The sequence below is a fragment of the Callionymus lyra genome, chromosome 9 (assembly GCF_982586985.1).
Source record: "Callionymus lyra chromosome 9, fCalLyr1.hap1.1, whole genome shotgun sequence".
Classification (NCBI taxonomy): Eukaryota; Metazoa; Chordata; class Actinopteri; order Syngnathiformes; family Callionymidae; genus Callionymus; species Callionymus lyra.
In genome coordinates, this window is record NC_141826.1 from 10,450,694 (window position 1) to 10,457,663 (window position 6,970).

The window sequence follows — 6,970 nt, forward strand, 5'->3', positions numbered from 1 at the left end:
AATATAACAGGATATAAATAAATACATTAAATATGGAAAACAAGTACATTTAAAATGTTTGACAAAATTATTTTTATTTATGTCACATGATATGATGATGGTTATAAAGTATGTTTAGTCAAAATTAATTCAACACTCAAGTGGCTGTTGAGATTGGATGAAAATATCAAATACTAAATGATGGTACATGTATTAATACAAACCAAAAACAGCACGTCTGACATATATGATGCATTTATAAGAATATAATGTACTAAGATATCTTAAGGACGAGTATTGTTGTAGAAAAATTGTTATTCAAATCTTATTAACGGACTTTAAATACATATGAAGCAGTTCAGACATAATCAATACACAACACTCAAATCGATTTAGATGTAGTTTTATCTCAGGGATATGAGGGATAATTGTAAAACAAACACAGTTACATTCACTAAAACCACTGCACTGAGCAAACACGTGCGATCGCGTGGGCGAGTCCATTCTACGCAGGGTAAGGGGGGTGTGAATCGATTCATGCTGTAACCTCGTGACAATTCGAAAATCGATGATTTTATTCTGGTGAAGGACACGCCACACTGATGACTTAACGATACATTAATGGAATAAATAAAAATAATAAAAACATCTTTATATTTTCTCATCTTTCTGATTCTATTAAGAGTGGAACATTCTGGTTGGATCCGTCACGCGATCGTTGCGATTTGTCACAATGATTCTTCATCATTTGGAAGTCGCTACAGTCACTTCACGTTTTTCCCACGTATCACTGTTTTACTGGACCAACCCCCCCTCCTCACCCCATCACCCACCCTCTGACGTATGTGCGGTGACGTAATCCTGGTTGTAGTGGGCGAGGGATTGTGACAGCCTTCCCCTCACATCCCCTCTGGATGAAAGGAAACCCCTGATATCTACCTCTGCTTGGATTTTTTTCCCGATCTCATCTGCGTCAGTGGTTCTGACACGTGGGGAGGGGGGGATGAAGGTGCCAGACCACCATGTTGTCCTACTTTGAAGATGCATAAAACCTGCTGTGGTCGCGCTGGCAGCCATGACTGTTACACCCACTCAGTAAATGGCCCCTGAAAATAACCACCGTGACCCATTTTTTTTTATTTTTTTAATAACACAGTCAAATTGAGATTAACGTCGTACAATACATCACATCCAAAGCAAAATGGCCGTTCTTGTTATGATTCCTTTTTTCTTTTTAGATGATCATGTCATTTCATCGTATGAACAAGAATTTATCTTCTGTCATACTTCATTATTAATTCATCAAAACTCGCTCGACTTGATTAAAAAAACAAAATAAATTGTCGCGTCAATAGTGTAAAACGCAAAACTGATATTATTATCTAAATATCTGTAATAATAAAATAAATAACAAACTGATGCCAGACGAGGGCACTAGATGTGACAAGGAACGAACTGCTGTACTTTAAATGTTGATATAATATGCTTGTTTTTAATACGCAGAATAAGAGATTTCTTATTAAACTAAAAGTCAAACGCTTTAAATAAGTAACAGATCTTAAAGCGATTGAAACGCGTGTCTCTGTCCATGGTGCTGAAAACGACTCTGTCCATGGTGCTGACTCCGATATATTTCCAGACTCATCCGGGGTTTTATCCTACGATATCCGATCAATATAAGAAATCATTATAAAATAAACCATGACGCTTATTTTATTATCTCATGCCTGTAGTTAAAAGCACTGAACGAGCCTTTAACGTTTTGTAAATTGTTAGCAACGCGCGCCATCGTGTGGCTTCTTTGATAATGACAGTTTAAAATTCGCTTGCATTCTATTGATTTGTAGAGATCCAAGTTATGAACTGAACCTCCTGACGTGTTTCTCAGAGCATGGTTTGAGGCGAGAACAACACAAGGGTTTATTTGGCTGCCATCTCACAGCATTTTGGGTCTTTAAATACTGACCCGGTACTGACAGAATCCAATCCACTTAAAACTAACTATATGTTTGTGCCGTCTGCTTTTAAAATAGCAGCAGAAAAACCTTTTCAACCTAATATTGTATTATTGCCATTTTGCATTGTGTAAAAGCAAACATATAATTTGTTAATTTAATTCCTAATTAAGAATTCTGTTTAAAGTTTTATCATCATCAAATAAATAACTTCTAAATACAGATCCAACACGTCTCTCTGTGGTCCAATAAAGCTCTTCTATCACTCTCATCTGTCACAGATCAGCCGTCTTCTATGTTGGCGTCAGGGAGGAAATCATAACAAGATGTAATTCAAGATATGTGTCACATCTACAGCAACGCATCAACATCTTAATGTTTCCTACAGCTTCCTACGATGTTCTTTGCTGGGTCGAAGGCAGAAGACATCACACTGCAGAAATGACTAACTGCTCATCAAATTACCCTGAACATCTTCTCAATGTAGCTCCAGATAATTATTGTTCCGAGAAAAAAAAAAGTCTCATTCATCAGAAATATAAACAATTTTCCGACCACAGACTCTTCTTCTCCTTCACATTCTCAGATCTATGTCCTTTGCTCTGAATGATGGACCCGATAGTACCGGTGGAACTGGTAGTACTTCTTCAATCACTGCGTTAAGTTTGTTATAAGTGCTGTCAGGAGATTAAAACAAATGTTTAGTTAAATCTCATCTAACATTACCGTGAAACTCAATTATCGCAGCTTATAAGAAGATGGATATTGTATATATATGAAAAACATCTTTATAAATAACTTGTTTGTATTTAACGGGACTCAAAGAGATGCAGTCATTAATATTATAATGTTTTTAAGACAACTATCAAGTGTTGCCTGCAACCTTTCAGTTCCACCAGAAGGGGTAATTATGGCTGTGTTTTATTGACAAAATAATTAGAAAATTAAATAAATTTACTTAAGTTTAACATATAGTGCTGTAAGTTAACACATTGAAAAACAAGTGATACACGATTCACCAGACAAATTAACTAACACACATTCACACACACAATTGATAAAAGGAACAATAACTTAACATAAAAACTATAGCTAAAGATTGAACATTTTTTTGAATGATGCACATTTTTTTTTTTTTTACATATTTTATCATTTTACAACCCTAATTCTAATATTGCTAGATTATTTTAATTTAAAGTCATTATAATCCAAGATTATTTTATCTCAACATTTATAGATTATTTAATGTCCTGTCATTTACTCCTTCAAGTCTCACTGTCATGTGTTGTTGCTGCGTTTCAATACTAATTTAATCTACATTGCTCCAATCCCTTGCTATGACATCACATGACACGAGTTAAAACAGATAAATAAAACATACCTGTCTTTGTTCACTCACAGCCCAAAACATCACGGATCAGCCACACGTTGCTGGAGGATAACTCTATTCAAATAACAAATAAAACACACATAATGAAAAATAAAATATAAATAGCCTATTCAGATATAAGAAGTCATGTTTAACCTTTTTTTTCTTGTGTGACTATATCTTATAACAAAGTTTCAATATAATACTGACAGAATAACAAACTATGACGTGTGAAGAGATTGTGACATCCACTGGACATTATAGTGAATCATCAATTATTCCAGTGATTGTCACGTTTATAAATATGTATTCTTATTTGCTTAAGTGGTACAAATCCACGCTTCCTCCTTTCATTACACTATCTTCAAAATAAAATAATAACAATAATAACAATAATAATAATGATAACAATCATCATAATCAGCATACATTATTCTTTTTTGGCATAAAAAAAGACAGCAGACAACTACGGTCCATTACTGCCCCCGCATGGATGTGTTTATTAATGCAACGAAGAAGTGCATTGTGGGTAATATACCGCTCTGAAGTGGACGTCAATATTGACTCGATCCCTCAGCCCTTTAGGGGGTTTACTTCAGCTCCTCGGAGAATTGCAACGACCCTTAAGATGTGCTTAGGGCGAGTGAGCTAAGGCACATGAATCGAGTATTGAAAGGTAGACCATGTTCCTGTCACATCGACTTCCTCTGTTCTCCTGACCTTATTAACCTGGTGCATGTCACCTGTGTGTTCCTCACACCTGCTCTCTCCATTGTTCCGTCGTTGGTTTTTGTTTAAATGAAGAACTTTACTCTTCCGTTCTGCATCTGCGTCTGGCTTTATTTAGAGCTGCACGGTTTCATTGGGAGGATAACACGTCATATCTCCCACAGACACTCAACAGCTCTCCACCAGAGGGCGAGAACCGCCGACTCTGGAAGATGAAACTTTTTTTTTTGTTGTAAAAGACAAAAATCCACGAGCAGAATCATAATTTGAGGATTATTCATCCGCCTCAAGTAGGAGCCGTGAGTCTATAAAAGTAAAGTTGGCAGGCGCAGCAAGACTCAGAGCTTCAAGGAATTTTGAGAAGAAAAACAACGGTGGGACTTTGTGCTCGTCTTTTGTCACCGCTCACAGGTGGAGCCTCTTCAGAACGAGAGCCACGTTCCTCTGAATTCAAGACTTCACGTGGACGTGGAGCTCATTCTTGACAGCTTATTTTCACGTTGAAGGTTTTTGTGGAGAAACAATAAACACTGGAGGGAAGGACAAAAGATGAACTGAACCATGAAGAAAATAACTTATTTAGGTGAAAATGAATCTGTTAAAATTAAACTGTTCTCTTGATAAGCGAGTGAAGAAGGTGAACACACATTAGGAGTAATTTGACAGGCCACAAGATGGCACTTCCTGCTTTATAATCTTTAACTCAGTTTTGCTAATTTAATGAAAACCTGAGATCATTTTCAAATTTTCAAATTGTTTCAAATTCAGAGCGCCATCTAGTGTTTTTTCCAAATAAAGACACTGACTCATGATACAAAATAAAGACACTGTATCATTCTTTTGAAAAGCCACTAGATGGTGCTCTGTGCTTTATAATATTTGGCTTAAATTTACTAACTCAATGAAACCTGGCATCAGTTTTCAAGTCACTAGATGGCACTCCCCTGCTCTGTATTCTTTCTATTAAATGAACTACTTCAATTAAATCTGGCATCATTTTAAAAGTTCAGTGCCTTTTATGTATCATGATTCAGTGTCTTTATTTTGAAAGGCCACTATGGCACTCTCTTCTTTATGTGTATGTATTCATTAAATTAAGTTGAAAAAAATAAAGCCAAGCTTCATTTAATTAATACATTTAAGGCAAATGTTATAAAGAAGAGAGTGCCATAGTGGCCTTTCAAAATAAAGAAACTGTATCATGATACTTTGCTACCTTGCTCTTGCAAGGCTGTTTCATGAGGCCTAATTTGTAAATGTTTATGGTGTTGCAGGTGAAACTTGGTTATCGAACATTAGTTAAAGTCCTGTTAAACTGTATAATGTATAATGTTTATTAACGCTGTTTTCAAATCTCTCATAATGCACTGCAACAGTTGGAGTTAAAATCTGAAGGAAACCTTTTTGTGTTGTGTCCTTGAATAAGGTAAAAAAAAAGTCTGACCTTTGGGCCCCTCTGTCAAGTTTGATGCCTTTTTTTTCTGAAGTAATTAATCATTACAGGACATTATCAAAAAACATAAGAGTCCTTTGGTGATGAATAGTTTCTGTCAAATGCTCTGCAGGTCACAGCAGTTGATTTGGTTCTTCTCAGCCGAACCAAGTTTCCTCAGTAATCAGGAGTGTAATGAGCATCACCCTGTAAAGTCTCGCCTCCGCAGGGTTTTCTTATTTCAATGAGACTCTCACTGTTACCAGCTGACTACAGTCCATTGTTCCGACGCCCTTTTAACCACATTTGAATTTTTTTTTAAATTGCAGCAGGGGTCGATGAAACCACTCGTATGGAAGCACATCAGTGCCATTAGAATACTGTATGGTTAAACTGAACATTTAATTTCATCATTTAATTAAAAAAATAACAATGATTTCAAGTGATTCATTGGTTTTTTTTACACATAGAGTTCAATACTTTAATTTCAAATAATTCAAATAATACCTTTTATTCATTCAACAATTGACATTTGTAGCCTTTTAGATTCAATATAAAAAGGTTGGTACAATAGGGAGTATTTAGTGTTCAGTTGGTCTTGTCAGGTGGCATTACTACACCAACATTTTAAGAAAGAACCTTGATGATATTCAAAATATTACATACCACAGTGGTCCCCAACCTTCTCAAAATCAGGGCCCACTTTTAAGTATCAAAAAACTTTGCAGCCCACCTCTGACCCAGTAAATACGAAGGCATTATAATGTGTTCTCAGTTCCTTGTCACATGTATAATACTCAAAGGAAAAAGAATATAATGAAAAGAATATTTGAAAATGTTTAATATACTTTTAAACTTAACAAGTTCTAACATTTAAAACATTATTATTTGTGTTTTTATTTTTATGTAATTACATCCACCCTCCCACAAAAAAACGATACCATTTTGGAAACGATTTTGTGGCCCACTTGCAATACCTTAGCGGCCCATCAGGGGGCCTCGGCCCAAATGGTTGGGAATCACTGACATACAATATTAAAAAACAAGTTCATGTTTCAATTAACAGTTATTTAATTAAATTACATATACGCCATATTTTCCACACTGGATTCAGTGGTCAATGAATGTTTTTTTTCAAACTGTTTCCATATATAAAGCGCACCGGATTATAAGGTGCATTAAGGAAAATAAAAAAAGTCAGATACAGCTAAATTTAACATTTGCGAATTAGAAAAAACTATCAAAATTGTTACGTTATAACATGTACAAGACATTTCGCGTATTTTTTAAAATGAAATGCTTTAAATTGCGCCCTACAATCCGTAAAAATTCTGTATGTAACACAAATTAAATTCCAAAAAAAAGAACAACAAAGTAAAAATAAAATTTAAATCCCAGTTTTAGCATTTGAAATGTTTGAATGTTGAATTTTACCATGTTCATCTGATATACTTCCATACACTGGGAGCATTTTCGAAGTCAAACCCATGAAAATTGGATGAGATG